This window comes from Sorex fumeus, unplaced genomic scaffold, assembly GCF_029834395.1.
Source record: "Sorex fumeus unplaced genomic scaffold, SorFum_2.1 ptg000073l, whole genome shotgun sequence".
In the NCBI taxonomy this organism is placed as follows: Eukaryota; Metazoa; Chordata; class Mammalia; order Eulipotyphla; family Soricidae; genus Sorex; species Sorex fumeus.
In genome coordinates this window covers 17,755,077-17,778,854 of record NW_026606130.1, presented here as the reverse complement: position 1 = coordinate 17,778,854, position 23,778 = coordinate 17,755,077, and the positions used below count along the sequence as shown (strand labels likewise).

The window sequence follows — 23,778 nt, the reverse complement described above, 5'->3', positions numbered from 1 at the left end:
GTGAACACAGTGATACTCTCAAAATATAAACATTTTGGGCATGGTAGTTTGCAATATAGAAATTGAAAGGTTATCACGCATATTCCTTTACCTGATTTCAGCATTCAATTCTTGTCCAGTGTGATCATTTTTGACCACTATTGTCAAACTGGTCCTTCTCTATCTTACCCCCACAAAACTATGGTAGATTCTAACACTGACAAGTCTACTTGGCCTCTGCTTTCCTTGGTCCTGGATATTAGTCTCATACTATTAAGAATATACCACAAATGGTGCTCGCTTCGGCAGCACGTATACTAAAATTGGAACAATACAGAGAAGATTAGCATGGTTCCTGTGCAAGGATGACACGCAAATTCGTGAAGCGTTCCATATTTTTATGCCTCTTTTGCAGGCCACAGCACCCAAAAAGAGAGAGAGAACAAAAGGGAATGCCCTTTCACAGAGGCAGGGTGGGATGGGGGGGTGAGGGGGGTGGGAGGGATACTGGGATTAGTGGAAGTGGAGGTGGCACTGGTGGAGGGATGGGCACTTGATCATTGTACAACAGAAACCCAAGCACAAAAATTTGTAAGTCTACAACTGTACCTCATGGTGTTTCACTAATAAAAAGAATATACCACAAATGAATGCAGTTATTATATATCTGTACATCTTATTCTGACTACTTTCACTCAGTATCACTCAGCATGATACTCTCCATATCTATTTATTTATAGGAAAATTTTACGACCAAATTTTCCCTAACAGCTCTGTAGTATTCCATCATATAGGTGTGCCAAAGTTCCTTTATCTAGTCATCTGTTCTCAGGCATTCAGGTTGTTTTCAGATTCTGGCTATTCTGAATGGTGCTGCAATGAACATAGAAAAGTGCAGATGGTATTTCTGCTGCGCGTTTTTGGGACCCCGGGGTATATTTCCAGAAGTGGTATTGCTGGGTCAAATGAGGGCTCAATTTCTAGCTTTTTGGAGAAATGCCCATGTTGTTTTCCAAAAAGGCTGTACCAGTCAGCATTCGCACCAACAAAGAAGTGTTCGTTTCTCCTTGTATCTGCACCAGCACCACTTGTTCTTCTTTTGGATGTGTGACAGTCTCTGTGGTGTGAGATGATATCTCATTGTTGTTTTGATTTGCAGCTTTCTGATGATTACTGATGAAGAGTATTTTTTCATGTGACATTGGCCATTAAACTTCTTTGAAGAAGTTTCTGTCCATTCCTTGTCCCCAGTTTTTGAAGGGGTTTTTCTTGTAAACTTCTACCAGTGCCTTGTATATCTTTGACATTAACCCCTTAACAGACGGGTATTAGGTGAATAGTTTTTACAATTCAATGGCCTATCTTTGTATCTTGGCCCCTGTTTCTTTTGAGGTGCAGAAGCTTCTTAGTTTAATGAATTTCATGGGTATCCTTATACAAATCACATTAAATCTGTATAATGCTTTCAGGAGTATTGCCATTTTGATGATGTTAATTCTTCCAATCATGAGAGGGGGATGTGTCTCCATTTCCTAAGGTCCTCTTTTATTTCTTGAAATAGAGTTTTTGTAATTTTTTTTGTACAACTCATCTACAACCTTACTTAAGCTGATTCCAAGGTACTTGATATTCTGAGGCACAATTGTGAATGATATTATTTTTTAACATCATTTTCTTCTCTTTCATTATTTGCGTATAGGAAAGCTATGGACTTTTGGGTATTTATTTTGTAACCTGCCACTTTACTATATAAATCTATTGTTTTAAAAGGTGTTTTTGTAGTCATTAGGACTTTCTAAGTTTACTATCATGTTGTCTGCAAATAGTGAGAGCTTGACTTCTTCCATTTTTATCTGGATGCCCTTCGTATCATTTATTTCCATAACTGCTGTGGCAAGTACTTCCAGTACCATATTGAATAGAACTGACAATAATGGGCAACCTTGTTCGTCCCCAAACTTAGAGGTAACAATTTTAGGTTTTCACTATTGAGAACTATGTTTACTATGGTCTTGTGGTAGATGGCTTTGACTATATTGAGAAAATTAACTTCAACTCCTATTTTGTTGAGAGTTTTTGTCATGAATGGGTGCTAGATCTTATCAACTGCTTTCTCTCATCTAATGACATGATCACGTGGTTTTTGCTTTTTCTTTTATTGTTATGATGTTTGATTGACTTGCGAATATTAAACTATCCTTTCATCCCAGGATGAATCCTAATTGATCATGGCGTATGTTTTTTTTTTTTTATGAGTCGGTAACTTCTTTTTTCTTGTAGTTTGCTTAAAATCTTTGCATTTGTGTTCTTCAGCCTGCAATGTTCTTCTTTTTTTGCGGGGAAAGGGTTTCTCTGTTTTCGGTATCAGGGTGATATGTGCCTCATAGAAACTGGGAGTGTTTCTACTTCTTCAAATTCCTGGAAAAGATTGAAAAGGGTTGGCAACAGATCCTCTCTAAAGGTTTGGAAGTATTCACCAGTGAATCCATCTGAACCTGGGCTTTTTTATTGGGGAAGGGGTTGGAGAAGACTATTGATTACCATTTCAATTTCCTTGATAATGATAGGTCAGTTCATATATTCAAAGACTTCTTGATTCAGCCTTGGGAGGTTATCAGAATGCAGGAATTTACCCTTTTATTCAAGGTTCTCTTGTTCCATGTCGTAAAGATTTTCAAAGTAGTCTCTGATCATCGGATGGATTTCTGTAATTTCTGTTGTGATGTCCCTCTTTGCATTTCTGATTTGGTTTATAAGGTTTTCTCACTCTCTGTTCCTTTGTGTGTCTCACTAATGGTTTATCGATCTTGTTTATTTTCTCAAAGAACCAGCTCTTGCTTTCATTGATCTTTTGGACTATTTTGGGGGGAATTCCAAATTATTGATTTCTGCTCTAAGTTTTATTATTTCCTTCCTCCTGCCTGATTTGGGCTTCTTTGTTGATCATTTTCCAAGACCTTAAATTGAAAGGTTAAGTTATTGATGTGAGCCCTTTCTTCTTTCCTGGAAAACGCTTACACAGCTATTAACTTTCCTTTTGACACTGCTTTTGCGATGTCTCACAAATTCTAGTAGCTTGTGTTCTCGTTGTCTTTTGTTTCCAGCAATCTTTTAATTTCTTCTTTGATTTCCTCTGTTATTTTCAGCTTCCAGGTGTTTGATTTTACTCTTCTTTTCTTCGTGCGATTAACTTCTGTTTTCAGTAATTTATGGTCTGAAAATATAGTTGATACAATTTCTATCTTCTTGAGTTTATTGAGGTATGTTTTGTGGCACAGTATGTGGTCTATCTTGGAGAATGTTCCATGTGCTTTTTGGGTATGAAAAGTCCTGTATAGATATACTTGCCTCTCTCCTCCAATTCTTCCTTCAAAGCCAGTATTTCCTTCTTGAGTTTTATTGTCTTTGATCTATTAAGAGGTTAAAAGGTATTGTTGAAGTTTCCACTTTCTATTGTGTTGCTATCAATGTCCTCCTAGAAATCTATTAGCAGTTATTTTATGCATTTTTCTGGCCCCTCAGTAGGTAGTTATATGTTTAGGAGTGTAATTTCTTCCTGATGTACATATCCCTTGATTATCAAAAATCACCTTCACTATCATTTCTAAACTTTTTTCAGCCTGATATCTATGTTGTCAGATACTAGTATCACCACACTAGCCTACTTGAATGAGTTGTTTGCTTGAAGAATTATTTTCCTGCCTTTGACTTTGAATCTGTGTTTGTTCTGACTGTTCATATGTGTTTCTTGTAGGCAACAGAATGTTGGATTCAGTTTTTCAAATCTATTTTGCCATTCTGTCTCTTTATTTGTGTGTTTAGACCATTATTGTCTAGAGAGATTATTGTCATGGGTTTTTTTCTTTCTTTAGAAATTTGTTGTTATTGTGAGATTTTTCTTGTCTTATAGTAGCTCCTTTCATCCTTCTTTTAAAGATGGTTTTGAGTTTACAGTATTCCTGAGATGTTGTTTATCCATGAAGTTATGTATTATTCCTTCAAATCTGTATGAGAGTCTAGCTGGGTAAATTATTCTTTGTGAAGTGTTCACTTCATTGAGTTTTTTCAGTATATCCCATCACCTGTCTTTGTGCTTGGAGGGTTTAATAAAAACCTAAGGGATGCTTATTTGTATGTAATTTCCTTCTTTGATCTTGCCGCTTTCGGTGTTGTGTCTCTATCTATGGTATAGTTCCGATTAGGATATGTCTTTTTATTTTTTATTAGGGGAGAGGAGGAGGAGGAGCAGGAGCAGGAGGAGGGCTTTAATTGGGTCTCTTTTAACTGGTATCCTTTTGACTTCCTGGATCTGGACACCTGCATTCTCCAGCTCTGAAAACTTTCCAGCGATGATGTGTTTAACTGTTACTACCTCCTTAAGATTGCCTCCCTGTCTCTCTGAGATCCACATGATTTTTTATTTTTTATTTTTTTCTTTTTATTAAAAATTTTTTAATAGTGAGACATCATGAGGTACAGTTGCAGACTTACACATTTTTGTACTTGGGTTTCAATTATACAATGATCAAACACCCATCCCTCCACCAATGCCCATTTCCCACCACCACGGATCCCGGTATCTCTCCCACCCCCCATCCCCCCCATCCCACCCTGTCTCTGTGGCAGGGTATTCCCCTCTGTTCTCTCTCTCTCCTTTTGGGTGTTGTGGTTTGCAAAAAAAATTGAGTGGCAATCATGTTTGGTTTATAGTCTACTTTCAGCATGCTTCTCCCATCCTGGGAGGATCCTCCCAACACCTTTATTTGGTGTTCCCCTCTTTATCTGAGCTCCCTTTTCCCCTAGTATGTGTGGTTGGCCTCCAAGTCACGGAGTAAAATTCCTGGTACTAATCTCGGCCATTCTTGGGTATTAGTTTCCTATTTTGTTACTCTATGTTCCCCAGATGAATGCAATCTTTCTATGTCTATCCTTTTCTGAATCATTTCGCTTAACATAATACTTTTCATGTAGTACCACTTGTATGTAAATTTCGTGACTTTGTCTTTTCTAACAGCTACATAGTACTCCATTGTGTAAATGTACCAAAGTTTCTTTAACCAGTCATCTGTTCTCGGGCACTCAGGTTTTTTCCAGATTCTGGCTATTGTAAAGAGTGCTGCAATAAACAGACAATTGCAGATGTCACTTCGACTATACTTTTTTGCCTCTCTGGGATATATTCCCAAGAGTGGTATTGCTGGATCAAATGGGAGCTCAATTTCTAATTTTTTGAGAACCGTCCATACTGTTTTCCAAAGGGCTGAAGCAGTCGGCATTCCCACCAACAGTGAAGGAGTGTCCCTTTCTCACCACTTCCGCGCCAGCACCAGTTGCTTTTGTTCTTGTGGATATGGGCCAGTCTCTGTGGTGTGAAGTGATATCTCATTGTGGTTTTGATCTGCATCTCCCTGATGATTAATGATGTGGAACATTTTCTCAGATCCACATGATTCTTATGTTGTTCCCCTTGAATTCATCCCCTAGTTCTCTTGCCTGTTCTTGAGCTATTTTGAGTTTTTTTCCATCTTCTTTTATTGCCTAGAGGTTTTCTGCAGCTCATCTTTGAACTCACTGATTGTTTCTTCAGCTGTTGTTACTTTACTTTTGAAATCACCCATTGAGTTTTTCACTTCATTTACTGATTTCTTATTAATGAAACTTCTGTTTGCAGTTTTCCTATTTCCGCTTTTATTTCCACCTGTATTTTATTGGCTGTCTGTTCCACTGTTTCTTTCATATCCTCTTGTATTTTATTGGATATTTGTTTCACTGTTTCTTTGAGCTCATTAAACATCCTCAGCATTCTGTTTCTGAATTCTTTATCAGAGAGATTATGTATATGAGTATTCCTTGTGGAGACTTCAGGGCTCTTTTCTTCATCTGCTCCTCTTGGTGTGGATCTGCACCGTTTCTACCATGATCCCATGGTAATCTGGAGGGGGATCTTTCCAGTACACTATCTGTGTCCTCCTCTCACTTCCAGGGAGGACTCTGGGGGAGTTTGGTAGATGGTGGTCTCCTCCTTCTCCTTCAAGGATATTACATTCATCTTTGGTGTTCCTATGTGACTTGTGTGGGACCTTTAGCTCTGATTCAGGAGACGTGTTCTTTGGCCTGAATTTACCATTACTTTTAGTTTCAGTTTGTATTCATTCTTGTGTTCACCATTTTTTTTTGTTTTCGGGGGTATGTTGAATAGACTATTGGCCTAATGTTGGGGTAGCCAGACTGCCCTTGAGAGAGTTTGGCATATGAAGTCAAGATGTGGGTTCAGTGCGATATGTTATGGGAGAATAACTGGTGGTCACCACCCAAGAAGCCTTGCCCCCATACCACGGGTCTACCTGAAAGGAGAGTGGCCACCTGCTGGCACAGATCCTCAGGTCACAATTTGAGTTCCATTACTGGTTATCACACTTCTAAAATTGTAAGAGATGTCCCCTCTCACCTAGGCACTTTTCTGTGCACCTGTGACTGTAAAGGGACCTCTTCTCTGTTTCTTGTTGCCTCATGCCACTCTACCCTGCAAGCCATGCCCCTTCCTCCAATCTATTTGGGGGAATAATTGATAAAATTTAAAGGTAAAATCTGAATAGTTCTATAAGATATGCAAGTGTTTTAACCTCAAATGGGAATATTGATTTTATGTTAGAAACTATTCGTTATTATACTGCTTAAGTATCTGCATTAACAAGTAAAAGATTATAATATAAAACTCCATTGGTGTTAAATCAAAACACCTGTTCAGACATAGAACATTTGATATAAAAGAACTGGTAATTCATTATTAAAAACATATAAAAATTTATTGGCCAGCTAGAAGAATCCTTTCTTTATCTAGTAGGGATCAATCATAAGCACCATAAGTGAATAATGTAATCAATAACAAATTCTAAAAGGTTTATTTTGTCTTTTTTGTTTGTTTCATTTTGTAGCCACAGCTGGATGTGCTCAGAACTTAACTTCTGGCTCTGCTCTAAGGGATAGGCAGGCTTGTGGGACTATATGAGGTATGAGGTATTGGACCCAGATAGATGCTTGCAAGGCAAACGTATGCAAGGCAAACACATGCAAGGCAGAAGCATGCAAGACAAGCAATTTACTTGTGTACTATCTCTCCAGCCTCCTTGACTTGACTTTTTAAAAGGTGCCTGATTCTTTTAGCAAAATTTGTTTCAAAGTTATGAATTCCCAAAATAATTTCCAGTACCTGAAGCTCTATATTGTTCCCTTAAATCTGAATGATAATATAACTGAATATAATATTTTTGGTAATGTTTTCATTTAACTGAGTTTTTGCAATATATCCCTTCATTTTCTTCTGTATCACAATCTCATTTGCTATATGTATTGTAAATATTATGGCATTTACTTTGCATGTAAATTCTTTCTTTGATCTTTCTGCTTTTAATATTATATCTCTGAGGGCTAGAGAGATAGTACAGCAGGTAGGGCACTTGCTTTGCACTCTCCTGATCCAGGTTTGATCCCTGGTATCCCATATCATTTCCCAAGCACCACCAGGAGTGATCCCTGAGTACAGAGTCAGGAGTAAGCCCTGAGCACTAGTCTAAAAGCAAAACAAACAAAAATCAGTATTCTGTCTCTGTCTTTTGTCATTCTGAGTACAACTTTTCTTGAAGCTTTTCTATTAGAGTCTACTTTAGCTGGGACCCTTTGGATCTCTTAGATTTAAATGCATGTATTCCTCAACACTGGGAAATTCTTACTTATGATTTCTTTGACTATTGATTTTACATTGATTTCATCTTCCTGTTATTCAGTAACTCCAGCGATTCTTCTATTGTTTTTTTAACTTATTCTTTGGTATGCTGTTTATTTGTTGTCAAGCTTTTTTCTCTCTTCTGTTGTTTTCTAGAGGTTTCCATCTCATCTTGGAGCTCCTCAATATTTTTCATAACTGCTATTATTCTGCTGCTCAGACCCTCTACTGATTTTTTTCTTTATATTACCTGTCATAATCTTTGCTTCTGTAATATTTATTATAGTTTTCTCATTTAAGCTTTCACACTTTCTTGTACTTTGTTGACTATGTCATTCCTTCTTTGAGTGCATTAAACGTTCTTTCCATGGGATCACTAAAATCAGTCTCTGAGAATTCATTGCTGACTGCTATTGTTTGAGTCTTTCATATTATTATTTTCACTCATTGAACTTGATTAGTTTCTACTTGATGCATCTTCCCCATTGTCTTTGGTGTATTTCTGCTGCACTGAGCTAGCTAGTGCAGCAGAAATCTCTGTAGCTAAATCTGGGTGTCTCTGAGTTTCTGAGGGACTATGCAGGGAGATACTTTTTTCCTCCTCTGACTGTCTTCACCCAGAGACAAGAAGTATAACTGTGATAAGTGTGAGATTTGATGAGAAAGTTCAGTACATGTGGAGCAGGACCCAAAAAAAATGGTGGAGGTCAGTTATGCTAACAGAACATAGCTGAAAGGCAAGGGAATCCACTTTCTGTTCCAAAAAAAAATGCCCCAGAGATGTTAGCTGGGAAGTATTCTCACCTGAAAGATGGGGGAGCAAGCAGAAGTTTAGATGATGAGTTGGGCCCACTGATACCTCTAAGCATAGATGCTTCCAGGAAAGTCAGAAGGGAGGGAACTTGCCTCCAGTTCCAAAAAGCCCCCAGATACAAAAGCTGGGAGATTTATCTCACCTTGGAAAGTAGGGGAGCAAGTAGAGGTCCAGGAGATATAGAGGTGCGCCTTTTTATATATCTACACTCAAATAAGCAACTTTCAAATAAGCAACACAGTATTATTACTAATTAAAGTCATCATAATATACTTTATACCCACAAAATTTAATTGTTTTATAACCAGAAGTTTATGTATTTGAATTTCTTCACCCTTTTACTCTCTCCATCTTTATGTGTGGTGACCACCAATTTATCCTGTATGTAAAATTTTTGGTTTAATTTAGATATCATGTGTAAGTGAAATCATGCACTGTTTGTTTTTCTGTATTATTTCACTTGGTGTAGAGCCTTCCAGTTCCTTCCATGTGGTTGCAATTTGCTGGATTTCAATATACATTATATTTGAATGAAAATCTATTAGTATGTATATAAAATATTCTCTCTATATATGTATTATACTGTCATGTATGATAAACACAGATTGTTTCTATATATTGGTTATTTTGAATAATAGTATATTGAATATGATCATATAGGATCATACAGTAATGTCATTTTTAATTTTTTGAAGAACCTTCATACTTTTTTCAATAATGGCTGCCCAAACTTACATTTTGACTAAAAGTGCAGAAGGGTTTCCCTTTCTGCACATCTTTGAGAACATTTGCTATTTCTAATATTTTGGGTAAGTCATTCTAATGTGTGAAGTGATGTATTCTTACACCTTTAAGTTTCATTAATGATGAATAATGTTAAGTATCATTTTTATGAATCTGTTCGGTGTCTAATCATCTTCCTAAAAAATGACTGTTCCAATATGTACATTTTTAAATGAACTGTTTTAATGCTATAGTTACATAAATACTTTATATATTTCTGACATCAATCTTTTATAAGATGTTTAATTAAAATATTTTATCTACTTGGTAAATTTAAAAAAAATTTTTTGTATCACTGTGTTGGTTCATTTATTTATTTATTTATTTATGCTAGGCCCTGTAATTTACAATACTGTTAATGATAGGGTGGTAGCATTTTAGGCATACAACATCCAGCGCCACACTCTTCACCAAAATGTCTACATTCTTCCACAATTATTCCAGTCCCCCATCTTATCCAGGCCCTGTTCCCAGCTTTGGTAAGCTAAATTCTATATACCAGTTCTCAGGTTCTGCTGCTTTAGTAAATAAATGTCAGTAAATTTTCTTTTCATTTTTCTAATGATTTCATTTGCATGAAAAATTCTTGGCATCTTTTATTCTGACACTGAATTTTTAGAAAAATTTTTGTCAAGGAGCCATATTTACAAAATTATTGATAATTGCATTTTAGGAATACAACAATTCAACACCAATCCCTTCACCAGTGTCAACTTCCCTTCACTCGTGTTTCCAGAATCCTCCCCATTCCAATCCCTAGTTCACCCCCACCTATCAACTTGACAAACAACATTACAAAGTTTCAGGTGCTGCACTTAGATCTCATGTTTTGAGTTTGTTGAACCTGTATTTTGGATATATGATGATTATACTCTTCACTTATATCACTAGTATAACTGAAGCCCTGATGGTCATTAACCTATTACTTCTTGTTACCTTCCCCTCTTGATTTCTTTCCTTCTCTGTCTCTTCTCTAAACACTGGGGTCAAGGGTGATCTGGGCATCTTCCCTTTACTTCAATACATTTCCTTATCCAGTATTGTATATTCCACATATAAGTGAGATCCTGTGCTTGTATTTCTTCTTCTGACTTACCTCACACATCTATCTTCCAGCTCCAACCATGGTGCAGCAAATTGCATGATTTTATCATTCATTGCAGCTACATAGTATTCCACTGTGCATATACCACATCTTCCTAATCCATTCATCTGATGTTGGACACTAGGTTGATTCCATATCTTAGCTATTGTACTGTGTGCAGCAATGATATGAGTGTAAAATTTATAGGTTTAGAGGTGTCTAATACCAATCAGATTGGAACCTCAACTTCTATCTAGTAGGAATCAGTCACAGAGAATTAGACAAACAATAGTGAGACAAATCCACAGACTGTCCAGGCTTTAGGTTCACCTGGACAGCCATCAGTAGTCTCATGCACAGACCATTTATTCAATATATTATTGCTCTCCAACCTAGGATACCAACACATGAACTTTTGTTTAAGTTGAGAGAGACATTAAGTACAGTTAGTGATAGCACAGCTGTAGGGCGTTTGCCTTGCATGCAGCCAACATGGCTGACTCGAGTTAGATTCCTCCGCCCCTCTCAGAGAGCCTGGCAAGCTACCGAGAGTATCTCGCCCACACGGCAGAGCCTGGCAAGCTCCCCGTGATGTATTCGATATGCCAGACACAGTAACAACAAAGTCTCCAATGGAGACGTTACTGGGCCCGCTCGAGCAAATCGATGATCAACGGGAGGGCCTTTACTTTACTTTACTTAGTAAGTACATCAACATAGAGTAGGTATATGAAGAACAGAGACTGGTGTATTTCACAAAGTAAATCAGCGGGCACTCTTAAAGTATAAAGTTGTGGCAGTTTCCTATTGCAGTTTTTACCCATGCTTTCCACTACATTTAAAATTCCCCAGCCATTTTAAAATTCAATTTTATTTTTTAAAGTTGTTCACAATAATTTATTACATTCAATATTCCAACACTATTTCACCACCACTACACCTTCCCACCACCATTATTTCAAATTTTCCTACCAACATACAAGCCTGCCCCCAAAGCAGGTCCTAAATAATTTATTTTGTATTACTTATTATGAATAAGCTGTTTAAAATGTTCCAAAAAACTATCCTTAGAGGAAAGTGTGTAAAGATTGTTGTATGTCACCCTGGAGCCATTAAGTCCTTGTATAAGAGATTACTAACATGTTGCCACACAAAGGTTGAGCTTTTGTGTGCTAATATATTTTGGTAAAAATGAGATCAATTGCCTTATACTTTATACTCCATCAAGTGTTGTATACTACTGTTGGTACATCAGTGGTGTCGAGTAGATGTCAAATGCGGCCATGAGCTCCAGGAATTCTAAAATTTTAAATAGGGTGATACATCTGGAGTTAAAATTTTTTTGGAGTTAAATTTTTAACTGAACGGAGAATTTGGGGTCAGGAAGCATCTCTGCAGCTTGTGACTCTCTTCCTAGATTTGTCTGTGAATCTCTGGATCATGGCCGTTAATGAGCTTATATGGTGCCAGAGGCAGTTCGTGGGCATGGCAGCCAGGCTCAGGGAAAACATGGAGATGGGAGGAGGTCACTCATCATTGACTCTGTGAGATCCTGGAAATTTAGGTCACAACACCTAACCAGTTTTGTGCTTTTCTGGGTACAAACTTGCATCTGCATATATTTGTCATGACTTCTAATTGTTTCCTATTATATTCTTTCCTGGTTGCACATTTGCAAATACTTTGTATTCTAAGACCTATACTGTTTTACACAGGATAATATCCCAGCATTGTTTTTTCTTCCTATTAGGGGGACAATTTCCCATATATGTGTGTTATATTGCAACGTCATGTGTACACCTAATATACCTACAGCTATTCACCACAGTCCATAGTACATACTACACAATACACAGTACATACTACATCCATCCACCATAGCTCGTTCACCCTTTCAGTCCTCTTTTATAACCTGCGTTATTTCATAAATCTAAGGATTTGTTTTAATTGGACACTGCCTATTCTCTTTTTTATTTTACATGCATATGTGATTTTTAACATACCATATATGAATGGGGTCAACCCATATTTATCTTTCTCTGTATGACTTATTTTTTTAAATGATACTCTGCAGTCCCATCTGTGACTTAGCAAAGATAATATTATATCATTTGTTATAGCTGAGTAAGTTTCCCATTGTATATGGGTAGTTGCCTTTCCAGATCTTAGCTATTGAAAATAACACATAAATCAACATAAGTGTCCATATATCTTTTTTAGTTACAATTTTTGAGTTCTGAGATATATAGTAAGGATTTGGACTACCATATCATATGCTGTCTCTATTTGTAATATTTTGAGAAAATTTATTTTGTGTTTCATTTTTTAATTGATTTATTTTGTCTCTGCATTGGTTTTTAAATCTCTTAATCACTTAATTTAACTTCCCGTTAGTCGTCGATTTGCTCGAGCGGGCGCCAGTAACGTCTCAATTTGTCCCTGTCACGTGCTAGTGTAGCCCAATGGCATCTGTTCGCTCCGGGAACATGAAGGGCCTCAAACTGATCGTTCATGATCTTGACGAAGAAGTCTGACCATCTGGAAGGTGGGCGGCCACGCGGTCTTTTGACATCCCGTGGAATCCAGTCGGTAACAGCTCTAGTCCAGCGGTCCTCTTTAAATCTCATTCCGTGACCAGCCCATCTGATTTTCGACACCTTGGCAAATGAGACAGCGTCCCTGATTCTTGATCATCGACAGATGTCAGAACTCCAAATTCTTTCTCTCATTTGAGTGAAACGTGATATTCCAAGCATAGCTCTTTCTATTCTTCTTTGGGAGACCTGAATGGCGTTCTCATCTTGTTTGCGTAGGGCCCAGGTCTCTGAGGCATATGTTAATGCAGGAAGAACAGTGGAATCAAAGAGATGTGCCCGGAGCCGGAGGTTCTTCGTCCTCTTAGCTATTTCTTCGACGTTCTTGAAGGCGTTCCAAGCTGCTCTCTTCCTCCTGCGAAGTTCGGGTGCCAGGTCATTTGTCATGTTGACCTCTCGACCTAGGTACACATAGCTGTTGCATTCGGAGATGGTCGTTCCATTGAGAGCGAATGGGGCGTCAGGAACAAGGCTGTTTCTCATAAACATTGTCTTCGTAAGATTCAGCGGTAGTCCTACCTTTCCACACTCATGGTCAAAGTCGGCCAGCATTTGTGCCGCTTGGCTGATGTTTGGTGTTATTAAAACAATGTCATCAGCAAAGCGGAGGTGGTGTAGTTGCCGACCATCTATCTTCACTCCCATTCCTTCCCATTCCAGTCGTCGCATGATGTTCTCGAGGGTGGCACTGAAGAGTTTCAGTGAAATGGTATCACCCTGCCGCTTTCCGGACCTGCATGGCAGCTCCGGCCGAGACCCACGCACGACTGAAGACCCACAGAACAAGATAAGCGGAACTCTCTGAGACCTTGGACTCCAGGCTCGGCGGACCCAGGGACAGAGCTTCTCTGCTTGCTCCCACCACCACAGGTGACAAAGGGACTCTAATCAGGAGCCCCACCCTACCCTGCCCTGTCTGCTTCCATCAACCACCCAGGGATCGAATTGTGCACAGGAGACCCCCCCTACCCAGATAAATACCCCACTGGCAGACTTCCACTCTCGACACTACTTCCACTACCCAGCCGTCGCCACACTCCAGGACGCTTACCGGAACCCGCGCGGCGGCCACTTTGCGGCCGCGTGACTCATCATAAGACACTAAATACCCATCTTCCGGAACTGTCGTACCATATTTGATAGGGTTCAAATATGGTAACACCTACAAGGGTGATTAGAGGTCGCCCCAAAAGCCTCTATCCCTCTCGGAAAGACTGGCAAGCTACCGAGAGTATTCCGCCCGCACGGAAGAGCCTGGCAAGCTATCCACTGTGTATTCGATATGCCAAAAACAGTAACTACAACTGGTCTCATTCACCTGACCCTGAAGGCTTCACCAACATGGCAGCACTGAGAAGGATGAGAAAGTAGAGGCCGACAAAATCTCAAGGCCGACCTAGGCTGCCACAACGAAGGAAGACAAAAATGATCTTCTGTACTTTCAATGCACGTATGCTAGCATCAGATGCATCCATCGAGGACCTGATGGTACAAGCGCGAATGATCAAGTACGACATCATTGGTCTGACCGAGACAAGAAGGCACGAATCTCACCATGCCGTTTTCGACACTGGAGAAGAATTGTTCCTCGGAACATGCGGTAAAAGAGGTGTCCTTGTCAACACAAACTTGGCCAAGAGCATTGATTCATTCGAATGCCTAACAACCCGAATCGGACGTTTACATTTGAATAGATGTGGCTCACTGCCTGCAGTTTCTATCTTCGTTGTCTAAGCACCAACATCCAATTATAGTGAAAGAGAAATCGAGAAGTTCTACAAGGAGCTGGAGAAGTTCTATAAAGAAACCGCACCTTCTACAAGATCATTTTGGGTGATTTTAATGCCAAGATAGGACCGAGAAGATCAGCTGAAGAACTTCACATCGGGACCCATGGCCTAGAATGGAACGAACAGGGTGAGAGACTGTCTGAGTTCATCGTGTCGACCAAGACCATCCATGGTAACTCACAGCTCCAGAAGGCAGAATCTAAACGTTGGACATGGGAGTCTCCCGGTGGACGATTCCACAACGAAATAGACCACATCATATTCAATTGACGGTTTTGCCTGACTGATGTCGCTGTTGTCCCAAAATTTCGAACGGGATCGGACCACCGTCTCCTTCGTGCAAAATTCTACTTCACAGAACAGGGAGAAAGGGCTGCAAAGTTCAAAAAGAGAACTCCCAGAATGGCCACCAACTGGGAACTCTTTGGTACTACTGCGGCAACATGGGAAGATGCCATTGTTGACAACATTGACGAGGAATATGATCGACTGGTTCAGCACCTCCATGAATGTGCGAGGAACGCCAAGAGAGAGATAGCCACAAAAATCGCCTATCTTCGAAAACTCTTGAGCTAATTCACCAGCGTGGTTTGGCGCATGCCTCAGGCAAACGCAAGCTAACATCCGAGCTCGCAAAGCAGTGCAGAGATGCGATCAAGGAAGACCTCAAAGAGAGAAGAGCAGAAGTACTGGTAGATGCGGCAGAAGCCGGGAAAAATATTCGTAACACCCGCCTGTCCTTCGCCAACTATAAGACCAAGATGACTGCCCTCTGACGTCCTGATGGGTCCATCACATCCTCCAGAACGGCAATGGAGAAGATTATCCATGACTTCTACTCAAATCTCTTCGATAGCCATGTCCACTTGGCGACATACCAAATTCCACAGGATGGATATGTCGTTCCCAATGTTCTCCCTTCCGAAATCCGACACGCCATTTTGTCGGTAAAGAAACAAACAGCACCCGGCCCAGACAAGGTCAGACCTGAACACTTGAAGAACCTGCCGTCAGTACTCATCAATACACTGGCTCGGCTCTTCACTCGCTACCTGTCTGAATGCAAGGTTCCGTCCCAATGGAAAACCAGCAGGACTGTACTACTGTTCAAGAAGGGAGACATCCATGACATTGGCAACTATCGCCTGATCTGCCTATTGTCTGTCATCTACAAGTTGTTCACTCGAGTCATCCTAAATAGGATTGGCAGAACACTAGATGAAGAACAACCATGCGAGCAAGCCGGGTTCCGCAAAGGATTCAGCATGATAACCGAGCTCATTGAGGTTTCTCGGGAGTTCAAGATGCCGCTCTGTTTAACGTTCATTGATTTAAAGAAGACCTTTGATTCTGTTGAGACAGAAGCGGTCATTGAAACCCTAGCCAATGAGGGCATTCAAGCCCAATACATCAGGATCCTCCGTGAGCTGTATTGCGGATTCACTACCAGGATCTCACCATTCTACAAAGAAGTGATCGTTGATGTCAAGAGAGGGTTTTGAAATATTTTTATTAAATAACTGCAATTTACAAAGTTTTTGATAGTTTAGTTTTAGGCATATACTATTTCAACACAAAACCCACCACGATTGCCAACTTCCTTCCACCAGTGTTCCCATATTCCCTCACAACCCTATGCCCCATCCCCTCATCTCTTGTCAACTTCACAAGAGTTTCAATGGTTTTAGTTCTCATGTTTTCAGTCTTGTTGAGTCTGTGTTTTTGATATATGGTCCATCACTCACCCATATCACCAGTATAACTGAGGCCCTGATGTCAGTTTATCCATTAATTCTTGTTCTGTTCTTTCCCCCTTTATTTCTTTCCTTCTCTGTTCTTCTCTCTAAACACTAGCATTAAGTGTGATATAGACATTCTCCATTTACTATAATGCAGTTCCTTATTAAATATTCTATGTAGCACCAGCAAGTGAGATCATCCAGTGTTTGTTTTTCTTCTCCTTTACTTCACTCAACATGATATTTTTCTGTTACAACCCCATTGCAGCAAATTGGATGATTTCATGCTGCACAGTATTATATTGTGTACATAAATATGTGTGTATATATATATGCCACATCTTCATAATCCATTAATCTGCTCTTGGATATCTAGGTCATATGACAGTTCAATTCTAAGTTTATTGAGAACTCTCTATACTGTTTCCACAGGGATTGTATGAGAAAGCATTGCCATCAGCAATGGATGAGAGTCCATTGTTCACCATATCCCCCCCAGCATAGATTATTCCTACTATTTTTGAAATGTGCCGTTGTCACTGCTGAGAGGTGGTATCTCATTGTCATCTTGATTTGGCTCTCTCTGATGATAAGTGATGCTAAGCCTATTTAAATGTGCCTACTGGAGACATCTGCCTGACTTCCTCTGAGAAGTGCCTATTCATTTCCTCTGCCCAATTTTGATATATTTTGTTGCTGTTGATCTTTGTGAGTACTTTATATAATCTGGATATCAAATTTTTATCTGATGTTTTGAATTCAGTTATCTTTCATTTAGTTTTAGCTCGTGTTTCTTTTGTCATGCAGATGCTGTTCAATTTTCTGAAGTCCCATTTGTTTAATTTTTTTTACTTGAAAATTGTTTTTACATTTTTTAATTAATTTTTATTAGTGAAACACCATGAGGTACAGTTGTAGATTTACAAATTTTTGTGCTTGGGTTTCGATTATACAATGATCAAATACTCATCACGCCACCAGTGCCCATTTTCCACCACCATGGATCCCAGTATCCCTCCCACACCCATCTCCCATCCCACCCTGCCTTTGTGGCAGGGCATTCCCTTTTGTTCTCTCTCTCCTTTTGGGTGTTGTGGTCTGCAAAAGAAGCATTAACTGGCAATCATGTTCGGTCCATAGTCTACTTTCAACATGCATCTCCCATACTGGAAGGATCCTCCAAACACCCTTTATTTGGTGCTCCCTTCCCTATCTGAGCTGCCATTTCCCCTAGAATGCCCGGCTGGCCTCTAAGCCTCTAAGCCATCCCCCTAGTACTGATCTCGGCTACTCCTGGGTATTAATCTCCTATTTTGTTACTTTATGTCCCCCAGATGAATGCAATCTTTTTATATCTACAGCTCTCTTTCTGACTCATTTTGCTTAGCATGATACTTTCCATGTAGTACTACTTGTATGTAAATTTTATGACTTCATCTCTTTTAACAGCTACATAGTACTCCATTGCATAGATGTACAAAAGTTTCTTTAACCAGTTATCTGTTCTCGGTCACTCAGGTTTTTTCCAGATTCTGGCTATTGTAAAGAGTGCGGCAATGAACAAACAAGTGCAGATGTCACTTTGACTATACGTTTTTGCCTCATGGGGATATATTCCCAGGAGTGGTATTGCTGGGTCAAATGGGAGCTCAATTTCTAATTTTTGAGAATCGTCCATAATGTTTTCCAAAAGGGCTGAACCAGTCGGCATTCCCACCAACAGTGAAATGTCCCTTTCTCGCCACATCCGCGCCAGCATAGATTGCTTTTGTTCTTTTGGATGTGGGCCAGTCTCTGAGGTGTGAGAGGATATATCATTGTGGTTTTGATCTGCAACTCCCTGGTGATGAATGATGCCGAGCATTTTCTCATGTGCTTTTTGCCATTCAGATTTCTTCTTTGAGAAAATTTCTGTTCATTTCATTGCCCCATTTTTTATGGGTTTGGATGTTTTCTTCTTGTGGAGTTCATCCAGTAATTTATATATCCTTGCTAGATGTGTATTCGGTGAATATCATTTTCCATTCTGTAGAATGTCTTTGTATTTTGGTCACTGATTCTTTTGAGGTGCAGAAGCTTCTTAGTTTAAGATAGTCTCATTTATCTATCTCTGTTTTCACTTGCTGGGCCAGTGGCATGAGATCTTTGAAGATACCATTAGCTTCAATGTCATGGAGGGTTTTGTCAACTTTGTCTTTAATGTACTTTATGGTTTCCAGTCTGATGTTGAGGTCTTTAATCCATTTCGTTCTTACCTTTGTACATGGTGTTAGGCAGAGTTCTGAGCCCATTTTTTCTCTTGTAGCCGTCCAGATTTGCCATCACAATTTGTTAAAGAGGTTTCCCTTACTCCACTTCACATTTCTTGCACTTTTATCAAAGATTAGATGATCATATGATTGAGGGGAGATGTCATTGTATTCAACCCTGTTCCATTGGCCTGCAGCGCTGCCAATGTTCCGGTACCATGCTGTTTTAATTATTACTGCTTTGTAGTAGAGTTTGAAGTTAGGGAGGTTGTTTCCTCCCATTTTCTTTTTCCCAAGAATTGCTTTAGCTATTCGTAGGGGCTTATTGTTCCATATGAACTTCAGAAGTGTTTGCCATTTCTTTGAAGTATGTGATCTGTGTCCTTATAGGGATTACATTGAATTTGTACGATGCTTTGGGAAGTATTGCCATTTTGACAATGTTACCTCTCCAACCCATGAGCAGGGGATATCTTTCCATTTTCTCATGTCCTCTTTTATTTCCTGAAGTAGCGTTTTGTAGTTTTCTTTGTACAGGTCCTTTACTTCCTTAGTTCAGCTGATTCCTAGGTTCTTGATTTTCTGGGTCACAATTTTGAATGGAATTGTTTTTTTTCATATCACTTTCTTCTTTCTCGCTGTTTGCATATAGGAAAGCCATGGACATTTGGGTATTTATTTTATAGCCTGCAACTTTAGTATACAAGTCTACTGTTTCTAGGAGTTTCTTGGTGGAGGTTATAGGGTTCTCTAAGTATAGTATCATATCATCTGCAAATAGTGAGAGCTTGATTTCTTCCTTTCCTACCTGAATGCCCTTAATATATTTTTCTTGCCTAATCGCTCTTGCAAGTACTTCCAGTACTATATTGAACAGCATTGGAGAGAGTGGGCATGTTTATCTTGTCCCTGATGTTAGAGGAAGGTTCTCAGTTTTTTCCCATTGAGGATGATGATTGTTGTAAGCTTGTGGTAGATGGCTTTAACTATGTTGAGGAAGTCCTCTCGATACCCATTTTGGCTAGGGTTCTCATCATAAAGGGGTGCTAGGTCTTTTCCAATGCTTTCTCTGCATCTATTGATATGATCATATGCTTTTTATCTTTTATTTTGTTGATATGATGTATTATGTTGATAGATTTTCGAACATTAAACCATTCTTGCGTCGTTGGGATGAATCCTACTTGGTCATAGGGTATGATATTTTTGATGAGTAGTTGGATTCTATTTGCTAGTAGTTTGTTGAGGATCTTTTCATCTGTGTTCATCAGGGATATTGGCCTGTAATTCTCTTTCTTTGTGTTATCTTTGTCTGTTTTTGATATCAGCGTAATATTTGCTTCGTAGAAACTGTTTGGAAGTGTTTTTGATATTTCAATTTCGAGGAAAAGATTAAAGAGGATTGGGAGTAAGTCCTCTTTAAAGATTTGGAAGAATTCACCAGAGAATCCATCCGGGCCAGGACGTTTGTGCTTGGGGAGACTTTTTATTACCATTTCAATGTCCTTGATGGTTATAGGTCTGTTCACGTATTCCAGGTCTTCTTGGTTCAGCCTTGGGAGTCTGTAGGAGTCTTAGGAATTTATCCATTTCCTCGAGGTTTTGATGTTCCGTGGCATAAAGCTTCTCAAAGTACTCCCTGAGGATACTTTGATTCTCTGTAGTTTCTGTTGTAATGACCCCCTTTTCATTTCTTATTCAGTTTATTAGGGTTTTCTCTTTCCCTTTCCTTGTGAGGTTTGCTAGAGGCTTATCAATCTTGTTAATTTTCTCGAAGAACCATCTCTTGGTTTCATTGATCTTTCAGATTGTTTTTGGGGTTTCCATCTCGTTAATCTCTGCCCTGAGTTTTATTATTTACTTCCTCCTGTTCGTGTTGTGCTCCTTTTGTTGGTCCTTCTCCAAGCTCTTAAGCTGTGAGGTTATGTTATTTATGTGTGCTCGCTCTTCCTTCTTGAGGAATGCTTGTAGAGCTATAAACTTTCCTCTTAACACAGCTTTTGCTGTGTCCTATAAGTTTTGGTAACTCGTGTCCTCATTTTCATTCGTTTCTAAGAATCTTTTGATTTCCTCTTTGATTTTTTTTCTAAGCCACTCGTTGTTCAATAGCACACTGTTTAATTTCCAGGTGTTTGATTTAGTTTTCTTTTTTTGTGTGTGATTTACTTCTACTTTCAGCGCATTATGGTCTGAGAGGATTGTTGATACAATCTCTATCTTCTTGATTTTATGGAGGTATGTTTTGTGGCTCAGCATGTGGTCTATCTTGGAGAATGTTCCATGCACGCTTGAGAAGAATGTGTATTCAGCTTTTTGTGGATGAAGTGTCCTGTATATATCTACTAAGTCCTTTTCTCCCATTGTTTCCCTCAGATGAAATATGTCCTTGCTAAGCTTGAGTCTGCTTGATCTATCAAGAGGTGATAAAGCAGTGCTGAAGTCTCCCACTAGTATTGTGTTGCTCTTGATGTCTTTTTCCAAATCTACGAGTAGTTGTTTTAAGTACTTTGCTGGTCCCTCATTAGGTGCATATACATTTAGTATTGTAATTTTTCCTGTTGTACAGATCCTTTGATCAATAAGAAATGGCCTTCACTGTCTCTTTGTGACCTTCTTCCTTCTGAAATCGATGTGGTCTGATATTAGGATGGTTAGCCCAGCTTTTTCATGGGAGCTGTTTGCCTGTCGGATTGCTTTCCAGCCTTTGACTCTGAGCCTGTGTTTGCTTTGACTATTGAGATGTGTTTCTTGCAGGCAGCAAAATGTTGGGTTCAATTTTCTACAACATCCTGCCACTCTTTGTCTTTTAATTGGTGCATTTAGCCCATTGACATTGAGAGATATTAATGTTATGGGGTTTTGTCCATTTTTTCTGTTGAAATTTGGTGTATTTGAGGGGCCTGTCTTGTCTTAAAGTAAAATTTAGTTGTTCTTGTAACCATGGTTTTGAGTCTATGAAGTTCCTGAGCTGTTGTTTGTCTGTGAACCTATGTGTTGTTCCTTCTGTTATGAATAAGAGTCTTTCTGGGTAAAGTATTTTTGGTGAGGCATTTCTTTCATTGAGTTTTTACACTATTTCCCACCACTGTTTTCGGGCCATGAGGGTTTCATCAGACAAATCAGCTGTGAATTTTAAGGATGCTCCTTTGTAAGAGATTTCTTTCTTTGATCTTGCTGTTTTCAGAATTTTGTCTCTATCTAAGGTTTTGGTCATTTTGATCAGGATGTGTCTTGAGGTATTTTTATTCGAATTTCTTCTAGCTGGTACACTTCGGGCCTCCTGAATGTGGTCACAAGTTTTCTTCAGCTCTGGAAACGTTGTAGCAATGATGTCTTTGACAGTTTGTTCTTCATCACGTTTTCTTCCTGTCCCTCTGGGACTCCAGTAATTCTTATGTTAACCCTTTTGGCTTCATCACGATCTTCTCTTGCCATCTGTTCCTGAATTGTGAGTCTCTTTTCCATTTTCTGCTCATTTCTGGAGAGTCTCTGAACTTCATTTTCGAGCTCACTGATTCTGTTCTCAGCAGCTGTTACTCTGCTGCTGAGGCCTTCCACTGAGTTTTTCAATTCGCCTACAAGGTTTATCAGGTCTAACATTTCCGTTTGCATTTTCCTTATTTCTGCCTTCAAATCCTCTTCTCTTTTATTGGCATTGCTTTCCATTGTTTCTTTTAGTTCCCTAAGCATCCTAAGTAGCTCCCTTCTGAATTCCTTGTCAGAGAGGTTGTCTAACACTACAGTACTGTTGGTGTCTTATGGGCTAGCCTCTTCAATAAGAAAGTTTGGTGGACTTTTGCATTGCTTTACCATTCTGACCAGTGTGATTTAGACCTTCACGTTCACTGTTACTATTCTGCTTGATATGCAGAATGAATTGAGATAGGCTTAACGAGTTATTGGCTAATGTGTTCGTGGTGGTTGACCTAACCTAAAGAAAGTTCCATCTAAGAGGGTAATTTATGGTTGCTGGGATTTGTAGTGGGAGAATAATTAGCGGCCGCATTAGCGACCACGGCTCCGCAAAGGGTCCCTGGTGCTTGGCGCCGGGCAGTACCTGTTTGAATGAGGAGAGAATGCCCGGAGCCGTTCAGCTTTGTTTCCGCGAGATGTGCCTCAGTTCCCGTCCCGCACAGATCAAGAGGGAAAACCGGCTGTTTTAGGGGCTCAAGCTAGCTGCTCATGCCCAGAAAGAGTCCTTGGTCCTGGGCGCTGCGCAGTACCTGTTTGAATGAGTAGAGAATACCCGGAGCTGTTCAGCTTTGTTTCCCGCGAGATGTGCCTCCTGAAGTCCCATTTGTTTACTTTTTATTGTGCTGCCTTTGCCAATGGTATCAGATCATTGAAGGCACCTTTGAGGTACAAATCTAGAAGTGTTCTGCCTATATTTTCCTAGATACAGAGCCAATTTTCATTCTCACATTTTTTCCTCCAAATCTCTGCCATCACTTCTGTTTTTCTCATTCTCAGTGGTGTGAAGAGAGTGATATCTCATTGTCATTTTAATTTGTGTCTTTCTGATAATTAGTGATGATAAACAATTTTTCATGTACCTGTGGCCTATTTGTATGTCTTCTTTGAAAAAGTGTGTTCAGTTCTTCTGCCCATATGTTTGTTTGCTTTGGGCCACACCTATTTGTGCTCAGGTTTACTTTTGGGTATGTGGTCAAGATTAATTCTTTCTTTTGGCGTTAGGAAGGACTCTTGAAAGGGTTGAGGAAACCACATTCCATGCTAAGTATCAAATTAGGGTGATCAAAAGTTCATCAGAGTGTAGGGTAAACACCTTACCTATTGCACTATCTCTCTCGGATCCTGCCCATTTTTTGATGGATTTGTTTATCTTTTGTTGTTCAATTTTGTGAATACTTCACATATCTTGGATATTTGCCCTTTTCCAGATATATAGTGTTTTGTTCTATTCAGGATAATGTCTATTTATTTCATCAATAGTTTTTTTCATAGGGAAGGACCATTTCAGTTTATATATTTTTTTAGAATTAACTTCACGGGTTTCTTACTT

The 23,778-nt window shown here is 39.3% G+C and overlaps 1 non-coding gene across 1 annotated transcript; it reads left to right on the top strand.

Moving 5' to 3' along the window:
- Positions 1 to 272: 272 nt before the first annotated feature.
- On the top strand, positions 273 to 379 carry LOC130038253 (U6 spliceosomal RNA). The gene has a single exon (XR_008794632.1). It is a non-coding gene; the product is annotated as a U6 spliceosomal RNA (small nuclear RNA).
- Positions 380 to 23,778: the final 23,399 nt, after the last annotated feature.